At 41.2% G+C, this 14033-nt stretch overlaps 1 pseudogene; it reads right to left on the bottom strand.

The window, feature by feature from the left end:
• Nucleotides 1–325: 325 nt before the first annotated feature.
• On the bottom strand, nt 326–754 carry LOC149201278 (callose synthase 3 pseudogene; annotated as a pseudogene).
• Nucleotides 755–14033: the final 13279 nt, after the last annotated feature.

Here is a 14033-nt window from a genome sequence, read left to right as displayed (position 1 = left end):
TCCATCCACTGCTCCACTAAGAACACTAATATGTTCATCACTTCCGGGTCTTTTTGCAGTGTGGCGCCAAGCTATGTCGCCTTCATATCGCTCAAATATGCAGACCATGTTAGGTCTTACATAAGGTGCTCCATCGGCACTAGCCATGACCCCGTCCATGTAGTATGCATTTCTTGGAAGTCATTGAGTGGATCAAGAGACATAGCAGTCAGTCCAAATCCAGTATATTGAGGATGCTCATATTCCTCTTCCCACCAAGATTTCCAGCTTTTGTTTGCAGGGATGCCAATACCACCCCTATCGTTATCCATTTGGTCCAATCTTCTCAATCTTCAACTATCTTTTGCCATTCAAAACCCGAGGGATTGAACAAGAATGGAGCAAACAACCATGTCACCACCAAAAACCACATCGAAAGTGTTATTAACAGGTAAGAGACAAAATCTTTTGCAGCAGAGCAATAAATGTTATAGACAAAGAGAAGCATCATCAGCTCCAGTCCTTTTGTGAAGTGGCTCCTCGAATAAAGCCTGTAATTCTCTGCATATTTCTCATGCTTCACCACAAAACCTCGCCCAGTGGCCCTATACTTTGCACTACCATGCAAAATTGTCCTGCCAAAATAATGAGTCTTTGCACCCAGAGAGAATGTGAAAAAGACAGAGGCAAGTTGCATCTGCATGATAACAAAATCACTTAATGCAGACCGGAAGCCTCGTTCCAAGCCAATCTCCATAACCATTGGCAAGGCCATTAGTAGACCTATCTGAACCAGAGACTGCGATGCAAGAACTGCCTCAAGAGGAAAATTTTTTCTCATATCTGCTTGGTTAACCAGTGACTTTTCTAATCCACTCAGTACCAAATACAGCCGTCCATAAAGAAAGATAGACGAAGTGTATAGGCTGACAACTGTTGATGGATTTTGACGGATATGACAGTTGTGAAATATTGGCTATGGATTCGAACAAATCCCCAATTTCGTAGCGCAGCCTAAAACATGTTGCGCTGCGAAACTACAAAAAGGCTTTATGCACATCAAACTAATGTGAGCGGTTTTGAAATTTTGGCATTAGAATTTCCAGTGATAACAGGGCCCCTCTGCATGAAAACAACAGATGGAAAAGGCCATGGAGGACTACGAGGACATCTTCACCTCCCTTGCAGGCGTGCCTCTGCACTGTCAGGTGTGCCACTGCCCAATGGACCAATCTATCGACACTCCGTTCAGGAGAATGACGAAATCAAGAGGCAAATTCAGGAGATGATGCATAAAGGCCACATCCGGTTTAGTTCATCGCACTGTTGGAGCTCGATCGTGTTGGTACAGAAGAAGGATGGGACTTGCAGACTCTGTATTGACTATCGAGCACTGAACAAGATCATTGTCTGGAATAGGTACCTGATCCCAAGGATTGATGACCTTCTAGACCAACTGAAGGGGGGAAAATATTTCAGCAAGATCGACTTGAAGTCATGATATCACCAAGTACCAATCAAACCCTCCGATGTGTGGAAGACTTCCTTCAAAGCCAAGGAGGGCCTTTTCGAATGGTTGGTTATGCCTTTTAGGTTGATAAATTATCCTGCAAAATTCATGAGGCTCATGGATGACATCTTGCGTCCATTAACCAACTCATTTGTAGTGGTATACTTGGATGACATCCTAGTCTTCAGCCAGAGTTGGGAAGAGAACCTCCACCACATCCAACAACTTCTCCAAACACTGCGGCAACACAAGCTATGTGCCAATTTGGAGAAATGCACTTTTGGCATGACCCAGGTTTAGTATCTGGGATACATTGTTGATGAACGAGGGGTGCATGTGGATCCATCCAAGATCCAAGTCATCCGGGATTGGCCAACTCCAACCACTTTGACAGAGCTTCGCCCGCAGGTTCGTGTTGGGATTCTGTCATATCACTTGGCTCTTGAGTCAAGTCACCAAGGGAGGAGTGAAAGAAATTTTTTTTTGGTCTGAATCTCAATAGAAGGCATTCATAGAGTTGAAACATCGCCTCTGCTCTACACCAGTGCTCACATTACCAGACTTGCGAAACCATTTGAGATCGAGACAGATGCCTCTGATTATGCTATTGGGGAAGTCCTTACTCAACAGGGGCATCCAGTGTCATATCATAGTGAGACACTTTCAGACACAGTTCGAAAGTATCCCACTTATGACAAAGAGATGTATTACATTGTGCAGGCTTGCCGACAATGGAAGCATTACATTTTGGGGAAGGAAGCAATCATCCACACATACCACCGACCCCTACAGTTCATACAGATGCAAGGGAAGTTGCAGAATGATTGCCATCAGAAGTGGTCGACATACCTGCAACAGTTCCATTTGAATATCAAGTATAAGAAGGGAATCACCAATAATGTTGCATATTGCCTCAACCGACAACTGATCATGGCGTTAACCACTGTGCTCGACTCTTGTGGGCATGAGACTTCTGATTGGCCACTTCTCTACAAAAGCGACCCAAATTTGGCCACACATACCAGACGCTCTTGGAGGGTCAACAAGTTCCAAATTTTCACATCGAGAATGCCCTATTATGCCACCTCGGACACCTTTGTGTTCCTTCAAGAGAGCATTCCAAGATGATTTGGGAAGCACACTACATTCAGGTCACTGTGTAGAAAATCTGTGATAGGTTAACCCGACAATGCAATATAAATCAAAGCAGAATACTATAGCCTACTTCTACTATCAATTTGAGGAAGCTTAAAGATCGATTTGAACAATGTAATTAGAAGAAGAAGAATCAATGGCACAATATACATGAAAATACTTTTGGGAAATCCTCAGATAAAAACCCCACACTATTGTATTATAATACATGGTGAAAATACATAGGACTTATACAAAGCCTTAGCTCTCATAGCTAGCCAGCTCTCAGTACAATCCTCACAGATTCTCACAGGAAATCTTGGCTTCTCTCTGACCTTCCTCTCTACCCTCCAAGGTCCTATTTCCTTGTGCTGTTCCTTGTGTGTTGAGAATGCAACAAGATGATGGAGCTTAGTGGAAAGGAGTCGCCTTCACTAAGTGGGCCTGCAGGCAAATTATGGCGCAAAGTCTATTTTTAGACATATGGTTCATGGTCTATGAGTTGAAGGATGCTGTTTATGGATGATTGGTCATGTTGGGAAAAATAGATGGACTTCTATTTTTGGATCACAGCAGGAGTGATCAGTGTCTATTTTTAGACTGCTAGTCAAAAATAGAAAAGTCAAATATTATTGTCTCATAATAATATTTAGACTATAAACATTATCTTATTCTCTTGGAGCACTTCAGTTTGAGCTACAGATGTGGCACATGCATCTGTCAGAAGGAAATACACTTTTCTTGTGAGTCAGTTGAGCTATTGCATGCATGACATCAGTTAGAACTCATGCATGTGAGTTCTATGGAGTTGGATTTGGAGTTGATGGAGTTGTTTTCAGTTTGACTTGGTTAAACTAGTTGTAATTAGTCTAACTGCAAATAGACTAGTGATGAGTGATGTGAATTAATTGATTAAATTAATTCACTAATTATTAACTCATAATGCAACTGAAGAATACATCAGTTAACTCAGTGCATGTACAGTTCAGTGGAGACAGGTGTTAGAGGTTGAGATTGCTATCAGTTGTGACTATAGTTGTGCATGAGATCTTGCACAAGCAATGTATTGAGTATGCCCATGAGAATTGCCCAGTATATGCCCAGTGAAATAGCCTGTGCTCACGTGATTTCCAGGGTGAGTGATTTTCACATGGTATTGTGTGCAATAGAGGCAGGCAAAGCAATGGAGAAGATTTGAACCTGTGACTTGTTCGGATCTGAGCTAGTTTTGTGTGTAACAGGTGGAGATAGTGCTGGATACTTGTGAGGAGTATTGTACTATGTAATGTTACATGTTCTCAATCATTAATATACAGATAGTGTGGGGTTTTCAGCTGTAAGCTTTCCATGAGATACATACGGTGTTAATGTGTGCATGCGATTGATGTTTCATTGTTTTTAATGCTGCTAAATTGATGATCAACGTAGAGGAAGTTATGTATTATGCATGTATTCCGCAATAGTGTATAATCAGGATAATCTCTGTGAATAAGTTTTTATTATTCAAAATTTCTACATTGTGGATGATTAGCCTATTACCAAGTGGAAAAACAATCCTTCAAAACTGCACAATCCTCAAGGATGAACCCTTGACTGCATGCATGAGTTTTCTCCATGAGAAAACACATGCAACTAATAGTACAGTGTCCTTTAACATTAATCTCAACTGGGTCCTTCTTAGAATAGACATGCATGAGTTTCTGATGAGGGAATCTTCAGTTAACTGGAGTAGAACTAGTTGAGTGCATTAATGCATCAATTGACTGTTAACTCACTATTAGTTCCTCAAACAGTTTGGAACTAATTTAACTGGACTTAACTTAGTAAAATGAGTTAACTAATTACAACTAAAATATAACTCAATCTTATCTCCTTAATTTAAGGGATAACTCTTGCATGACTTTAGAAATACTTCTAACTTGAATTTATCCAACTAATTAATTTAAAATAAATTAATTAATTATTTCCAAGTAGCTGTTAAGACTAAATTCGATTTTAATTCACAATTTAATTCAAGTAAAAATTAAATTGGAATATTCTTGTTGCCATATTTCAACACTCCCTCTCAACAAGAAAGGGATTATCTGCCACCCCAATCTTGTCTCTATGGAACTCGAATTTACACTTTGACAATTCCTTTGTCAAAATGTCAGCATCTTGCTCCTCTGTTGAAATATACTTCAGCAACATGATCCTCCTTGCTACACAGTCTCTGAGATGATGATATCGGATGCCGATGTGCTTGGACCTATCATGAAATACTAGATTCTCAAAGAGTTTGATACACTTTTGGTTATCACAATAGATCACAGTTGGATCCATCCTTTGATCAAACAAACCAACTAGGATTCTTTGCATCCAGATGGCCTCACATGCTACCTGACTTGCAGCCATGTATTCTGCCTCTGCCGAGCTGAGTGCAACTGACCTCTATTTCCTGTTGTACCAAGAAACTGCACTGACCCATGGTTGAAAATCCTTCTTGATGTGCTCTTTCGATCTAATGGACTCCCTGCCTAATCTGCATTAGTGAAGCCTTGTAGCTTCACTCCCTTTGTCTATTTGTACCAAAATCCATACTAAGATGTGCCTCTCAGGTATCTCAATACATGCTTTTCTGCCTTCTAAAACATATTGGTAGGCTGAACCATCGCTTGACTCAGCTAGTTCACCACATAGCACAAATCTGGTCATGTGTTCATTAAGTACATCAGTGAACACACAAGCTGCCTATACATAGTAGCCTTTACCACTTCTCTTGAAGTAGCAACCTCCTTCCTCCAGTTACCTGCTAGAGGAGTCTGCATGGGCTTGCACTTCTCCATGTGGAATCTCCTGAGTATCTCATTGGCATACTTTCCCTGAGACACAAACAACTCCCCATCCTTTTGCCACACTTCCATGCCAAGGAAGTAATGCATGAGACCTGTGTCTTTCATCTCGAGTTCTCTTGCAAGGTCCTCCTTGCAAGACACAATCAACTGATCATCACTAATCAATATGAGATCATCAACATAAAGTACGATGATCAACATCTTACCTTTCACCATGATGTGGTACAAGTTCGCATCCACTTCACTCTTTGTGAAGCCCAACCCGGTGAAGTAGTTGTTTATCCTGGTGTACCAAGCATGAGGTGCTTGCTTCAACCCATACAACTCTCTCTTGAGTCGGCACACATGTGACTCACGATCGAAGGTCTCAAAACCTTCCTGCTACTCTATGCACACCTCTTCCTCAATCTGGCCATTGAAGAATGCAGTGTTCACATCCATTTGATAAATCTTCCAACCCATTTGTGCTGATAGTGCCAACATAGATTTGATAGATGAGTACCTTGCGACAGGAGGAAAAGTCTCATCATAGTCAATTCCATTGACCTGTGAAAAGCCACGGGAAACAAATCTTGACTTATGCTTCTCCACACTACCATCAGTAGCTTTCTTTACCTTGTAAGGCCAATGGGAACTCACAACTGACTTGTTCTCCAGTGTCGGAACCATGTCCCAAACACCGTTACGAACTATGGAGTCATACTCCTCCACCATAGCATCAACCTAAATCGGCAGCTGCACTACTTCCTCAAAGGAAGATGGCTCGGTCTCAACACATTCCCCAGCAAGGGCCATGTATCCAGTGTACCTCTCAGGTGACCTCCTTTGTCTGCGCTGAGAAGATGGTGCTCCAACATTCTCTCTTGCATCCTCCAACAATCTGTCAGCTTCTCTTGTGTGCTTTCGTCTATCTCTGGAAGACTCTGCTTGAGTGGATGTCTCCACTCCTGGAACCTTTGTATGTGGCTGCTCTGCATCAGTCTGAGGCTCCTCCTCCTTAGGAACCAACAGTTCCTCTACAGCCTGTAGTTGGAGCTCCCTCTCAAGGGAAACTCACATGGCCTTCTGCTCATCAAACTTGAAATCTCTGTGAACCACTGTCCTCCGAATGGTAGGCAAGTACACCCAATAGTTGTGAGGTGTATCAATGTACCCCACAAATATCCCCAACTTTGTTGTTGGCTCAAGCTTCTTCCATGCATCCTTTTGTCACATGGAAATATAATAATGAGCCAAAGATCCTGAAGTGACCCACATCTGGTCTCTTACCGGAGAAACCTTCCTCTGGTGTCTTCATCCCAAGTATGCGATGCAAGCTTCTATTTTGCAAATAGACCACTGTGTTGCATGTCTCATCCCACAAGTGAAGTGGTAGGCCTTGGTAATGCAGCATTTCCCGTGCTACCCCTACAATAGTTCTGTTCTTCCTCTCGGCCACCCCATTTTGCTGTGGTTTATGAGGTGCCGTCAACTCTCGTTTAATTCCTTTTGTTGCACAGAAGTCCTTAAACTATTGAGAGACATATTCTCCATTGTTGTCGCTTCTCAAGGCCTTGATCTTCTTCCCTAAATCTTTCTCGACCAAAGCTTTGAACTCAAAAAACTTTGTGAAAGTTTGGTCCTTATTTTGCTTGAAATAAATCCAGCATTTACGAGAATAGTCATCAATGAAAATCACATAATACCTTTGCTTCGTTGTGGATGCCGTTGAGAATGGTCCACACAAATTAGTATGAACTTGCTCTAAGATAGCCTTTGCTTGATTGTCTCGTTCATGAAAGGAAGACTTGGTGTACTTTCCCAAGGTACAACCTTTGCATGTGTCAACTTGCTCAAGTTTACCTTTGGGAAGTACTGTAGATATCTATTGCATTATCTTCAAATCCCCATGATGCAAATGGCCTAACTGCCTGTGCCACAACTCGCCAATGTCTTGGCTTTGCACCAATTCTGCTTTCGTACTCAATGCTGCACAATCATCTACCTCTAGTTTATATAGATTTTTCACCCAAATCCCTATCCTCTTGGTTTGACCCATGGCTATGTGTCTTAGGAACACCTTTCCTTTACTGAAGACAACATCGTAGCCTTTGTCCTCCAACATTGCGACCAATACCAAGTTCTTCTTCAGTCTAGGTACATACATCATATCTGTCAAGGTGAGAGGAGCTCCATGCTCCCTCTGAAAAGCAACCGTGCCCACTCCTAAAACACTATACCTTCCGTCGTCACCCATCTCTATGCACATCTTGAGGTATTTCTCCTCCAAGGCACTGAATAAATTTTTATCACCGGTCATGTGGAATGAGGCTCCACTGTCAAGATACCAGACACAACCATTATTGATGACACCATGCATGCAATGAGGGTAAAGTCCATTTCAAAACTAAAGGCTAATGCCTCACCTTCCGATCCTTCCGAGGATCCCTTCTTAGACTTCTTCGATGGGAAATTAGTTGCATAATGTCCCATCTTGTGACAATTAAACCATCTTACTTTAGACATGTCACCCTTCTTCCCTCCATGAGAAGAATTCGATTTGAAATGGGAAGCCTTCCCTTTCCCTTTCCTTGCCTTACTTGCTAAGGCCATATTTTCTTCATCATCATTCTTGGATGAAGAACCATCTCGTGTGCTCCTCATAATCTCCTCCTGCATAAGATCCAACCATAGTCGTTCCCAATCCATCAGTTTCTCACTTCCATTCACAAAGTCTTGGTAGCTATTCCAACTCTTTGGAGGCCAAGGAGAGCGAGGCTCACCATATCATCATTGGCATTGATTATTCCCACACTTCCAAGCTCATCTCTGCAAGTGGTGAGCTTGTTCAGATATGTGGAAATAGTATCGCCCTTCTCCATCTTGATTCTTCGAAGGTTATCCTTGAGCGCCAATTTCCTCTGGTCGCTACTGTTCTGGTAGAGGTCCTTCAATGTCTTCCACATTAAAAATGGAGTATCCTTGCCATGGAGACTTGAGACAATATGGTCTTGAAATTCCTGAACGATGATCCGTCTCGCCTTCGCCACACACTTCTTCCACTCAACCAACTCTTGTACATTAGTTGAAGCGGGCTTTGGGATTTCCTGATCAATGAATTCCTTCAAGCCATTGTCTTCTAATACAATCTCCATTCTATCTTTCCATGCTATGTAATTTGAGCTACCTTCCAAGGCATACTCGAGTCTCAAGCCATAGAACGCCATTGGCCAACCTTGAAGTATGATATGAATTCGATTTGCACCTGCAACCCTGAACTTCAAACTTCGAATTCTCTTCTCAGTATACTATTCACAGCTCCGATACCATGTAGAAAATATGTTATAGGTTAACCCGATAATGCAATATAAATCAAAGTAGAATACTATAACCTACTTCTACTATCAATTTGCGGAAGCTTAAAGATCGAGTTGAACAATATAACCAAAAGAAGAAGAATCAATGGCACAATACACATGAAAATAATTTGGGGAAATCCTCAGATAAAAACCCCACACTATTGTATTATCATACATGGTGGAAATACATAGGAATTATACAAAGCCTTATCTCTCATAGCTAGCCAGCTCTCAGTACAATCCTCATAGATGCTCATAGGCAATCTTTGCTTCTCTCCAGCCTTCCTCTCTACCCTCCAAGCTCCTATTTCCTTGTACTATTCCTTGTGGATGATTAGCATATTACCAAGTGGAAAAACAATCCTTCAAAATACGCGCAATCCTCAACGATGAATCCTTGATTACATGCATGAGTTTTCTCCATGAGAAAACACATGCAAGCAATAGTACACTGTCCTTGAACATTAATCTCAACTGGGTATTTCTCAGAATAGACATGCATGAGTTTCTGATGAGGGAATCTTCAGTTAACTGGAGTAGCACTAGTTGAGTGCATTAATGCATCAACTAACTGTTAACTCACTATTAGTTCCTCAAACAGTTTGGAACTAATTTAACTAGACTTAACTCAGTAAATTGAGTTAACTAATTACAACTCAAATATAACTCAATTTTATCTCCTTAATTTAACGGATAACTCTTGCATGACTTCAGAAAGACTTCTAACTTGAATTTCTCCAACTAATTAATTTAAAATAAATAAATTAATTAATTCCAAGTAGTTGTTAAGACTAAATTCGATTTTAATTCACAATTTAGTTCAAGGAAAAATTAAATTGGAATATTCTTGTTGCCATATTTCAATGCGTTGGGCATTTCGGGGTTGAGAAAACAGTGGCTGTACTACAGAAGTATTTCTATTGGCCGAATCTTTGACAGGATGTCGGGAAGTACATCAGATCCTGCACTTCCTACGCCATTTCCAAACCGACCATCAAGAAGCAAGGCCTCTATACTTCGCTGCCTACCCCTTGTCGACCTTGCGAATCCATCTCCATGGATTACATGTCGGGCCTTCCTTCTACTAAGCATGGCAATGAATGTGTTTTTGTAGTCGTTGACAGATTCTCGAAGATGGCCATTATGGCGGCCTGCAAGAAGAGTATCACAGCGGAAGCCACTGCTAAACTCTTCTTTGAACAAGTGTGGGTACACTTTGGGATCCCACAGTCTATCATCTCAAATTGGGACAACAAGTTCCTCAGTACATTTTGGTCCAGTCTCTGGTCGATGCTAGACACCAAGCTCACTAAGTCCACAACTTTCCATCCCCAAACTGTTGGCCAGACAGAGGTCATCAATAAGATGATTTTACACATTTTGCACTTGTACAACTCAAAGCATCCATGCACATGGGATGAGAGCCTCCCCTATGTCTAGCATAGCTATAACCGGGATCTCCACAGCTCAACTGGACACAACCCTTTTTAGGTGGGCTTTGGATTCCAGCCACTATGTCCCATTGATGTGGCCATGCCATTTGCAGCTACTCATGTAGATTTGGCTCATGTCCAATCCAAAACCGATATTAAAATAGCTTCATTGATCACATCCAACATATCCGCCAGCAGGTCCACGAAATTTTGGAGAAATCAAATGCCAAGTACAAGCAGCGACATGATCAGCATCGGGTGCCACACAAGTTTCAGGTGGGCGACAAAGTCTGGTTGCATTTGCAAAAGGAACGCCTTACTAGAGCCTATTGGAAACTCAGACCATTTTGATATGGTCCTTACACCATTACCAAGGCAGTGGTATACAATGCATTTGAGCTCAGCATTTCCCCATTCCTTGGCCCGCACCTAGTGTTCAATGTGGACCGCCTTCGACCATACTTCCCACCATTGCTAGACACATCAAACATTGCAGAACAACTCACACCTATAGAGTTAAGTCCAAATTGCATGGAACAAGACAAACTAATCGAATCATGGAATTGTATATCAAGAACACCTGAGAGAAAAATATCCAACTATATCGAGGTTTCAAAGTTGGCCAACTCCTTCACGAGGGAAAGTGGCTCACAAGGGACCAAGTTCAATGGAAGTTTCCTCATCTTATGGAGGAACTCAATGCAATGGGGACCATTGCTTCCTAAGGGGGGAGGAATGATCAAGGTGGATATTGGTGGCCACCTACCTATTCCACTTGGACCCCCAACACTATCTCTTTCAGTTTTCTGATTTCCTTAATTGTAGCATAGTTTACTATTTTTGGTAGCTTTTTGGGTCCTACACTTTCGGAGCCATTTTGAGGCCCTAAACGATGTTTTTAGGGAAACCGGAGAGACTAGAAATGTTTTGAACCCACCTAGCTTTTTATTGCTAGTTTTCTCTTCGAGATCTTTGAAACGAGGTCCCATTCTAGTTTTACCAAGGTCTTTGCCATAGTTCCTTGCTTTTATCCTTTATACCTACATTTTCCTTGCTTTTATCTTTATTCCTACATTTCATGCACATTAGACCACAAAGAAAAATATCCAACTCTAACTCATCTCATAAACAAAATATAATAAAAAATATGCAATAAGTTGTGAGAATAGTTGGTTTGACTAAGTTAGGAGGTGAATTAAATCCAATTAAGGCCCATATAATTGCTCAATGATGAGGCTCATCATCACCCCCTACTGAAAGTGTTGCTCATCCTCTGAGCAAGTTAGTTAATGTCCATATCCTTCATGGCTCTAGTAGCCTCTTTGACATCCCATGCTTTTGTTGTGGTCTCCTCTTATTGTTTATAGATGCCTGCTTTCCTTTCTACTTCTTCCCATTGCCTCTTTTCCTCTTCTTCTTTTGTCCCTTCTAGCATCCCTATGAGTAGTGGTGGACTGAGTTTTAGGCCTATCCAATTGACCTTCAACCTTTGCATTGATTGCTTATACATAGGTGTCATGTTGAGTGTCTCTCTCAAACTTTGAGGGGAGTGATATTCTCTGGTCTTCAAGCTGTGTGGCAGTGCTTTCCATCTCCTTTAGGAGGAATGTATATTATCATCTCTTAGTAGCCTAAACATATCCTCAAAATGTGAAATTGCTTGCACTTGGGCAGCAAGATATCTAAGTTCTAGCCGAGGATCATTTGCAATTATATTAGGGATTTGATTGTTCAGCTATGATAAAAAGAGGTTTATTTCTCTCTCTGGCCAATATTCTTTTCATCGCTGCAGCCCTTCACTTCTCATGGTTCATCGATGATGCTAAAGCCATTAATTGTAGATATCCTAGCTCTGCATTAGGTTTCCAAATATTCATGTCTGTGAGGGCCATGTTATGCAAGTAAAACTCAGCCATTTTGGCCCCATCCTTTAGTGCACTTTGATCACAAAGATCAATAAATTGTCTGCAGTCCTGAAATGGCATGGTGCTCCTTTGTGCTAATTTTTTAATCTAAAATTGCAACCATTGTTCTCTGAGGTAAAGAGAATAGGATTTTTCTTGCATCCTACATTGGATGGCCTCTGAGGAGAGGCTGACCATATATGCTAGTTGGTCTTTCTTTTCCTGCAGTCGTCCTCTCTGTTTTTCTTATCTTCTTCCTTTTGCTTCTTTTGCATCTCCATCAGTTTCTTCCTTTGTTTCCTCCTCTTGTTTCAACATCATCCTCCTTGTCTTCTTTCAACATGTTCCTTTGTATTAGTTTCTTCTTCACCCATCTCATCCCATTTAGCTCTGTATCTTCTTCTTCTTGTTTTGCCTCCTCCTCACTGATAGAAGGATTAACATCATAGGTGAGGGTTTTGATTTCATCCTCTGCTGGTAAGTTTCTGAAGACTGACCATGTTATGGGGATCCTGAGGCTTTGGAGGGCATCCTTAATGAGGATCCTGATCAACCCATGGTGAACTAACTGTTGGGAATTTCCTTCCTTTACTTTGTTGCTAGAGTCTATGAGTGATTGCATCAAGAAATAGGGTATGCTGAGTCTTTGGTGAACTGGTGTTTCTACCCCAAATCTTAATTCTTCAAGCATTCTCAAATGGTTGCCATAACAACACTGTATCTATGGACTCTTGCATTCTCTTTTGACTTATTAAAGAATTTCCTTTTTGCCACCTTTTCACTTATAAACCAACTACCTCTTAACCTTTACAAATTTTGATCAAATGATGCATATGAGTGAGTGAGTGGGATACTTACCTATGGTCTTGATGCCATGCTATAGTTTTCAAAGATCAAAGGTGCTGCTGATGGTAATTCTTCTTCCTCATCTGTTGTTTGCTAATGGTTTATTAGCTTTTGTAGGGGTCTGTGACTGAAGATTTGATGTTGTTGTTGCTGTTGTGGATCTCTTGGATCTGATGTTGCTGCTATTGTGGAGCTCCTGGATTTGATGTTGCTGCTGCTATGGAGCCTGGATTACCACTTGGCAATGTTTGGTGTCTCCCTTAGAATTTCTTGATCATGTTGCTGGATGGTGCTATGAGGATGTTGTAATGAATGGACAGAGGGGGTAGGAGTGTATGTGGATGCAGGGATGATGGTAATAGTTGAGGTGATTCTATTAGAAAACACAATATTCGCTTGAATTGAAGCAATGAAGCGAAAAACAATAGAATTGATGGAGGGATGCATGGTAAGGAGTGGAGATGAAATATATGTGAGGCAGGGTTCCCTTTGGATCTTCTCTTTGCTCCTTAGTTGTCTTTCTCACCCACCTACACATAACAATTATGTTTTTTTCTTTTATTATTATACTTTTCTTTTAAAAAACACCTAGGTTGCCTTAGAGAGGTTTTCACCCTAGATATCTTCCCTGGGCGCCTCAAGGAAGGTTTTCACCCATGGATCTTATTATCCTTTTCATTTTTTTCATCCTTGGGCCACCTCACAAGGTTTTCAACCCAAAGATGGGACTTAGGCGCCTCATGGAGGTTTTCACCTGAATCCTTATTCCTTTTTCTCTTTTTCAGTGACCTAATGAGGGAGGAGCTGGAACTTGCTCCACCATCATCATTGTCTTATTGATACCGTTAATGATCTCTTCTTTTGATAAAGGCTTCTTGTACATTTTCAATCTGTGTCCATTAACTAGCAATGGAATGGCTTCTTCATCAATAGTTCTGATTTACACTGAACCATTGTCATGGCATATTTCCACCATATAAGGTCCAAGCCATCTTTTCCTTAGCTTTCCCTTGAAGTCTTTATACCTTGAATCATATAACGAAGCTCAGTCTCCC

The sequence above is a fragment of the Pinus tabuliformis genome, chromosome 2_1 (assembly GCF_031772625.1).
Source record: "Pinus tabuliformis cultivar Carrire ecotype Pingquan chromosome 2_1, CPIR1, whole genome shotgun sequence".
NCBI classification, from domain to species: Eukaryota; Viridiplantae; Streptophyta; class Pinopsida; order Pinales; family Pinaceae; genus Pinus; species Pinus tabuliformis.
Note: the sequence above shows the minus strand (reverse complement) of the source record. Positions and strands in the feature narration are given on the sequence as shown.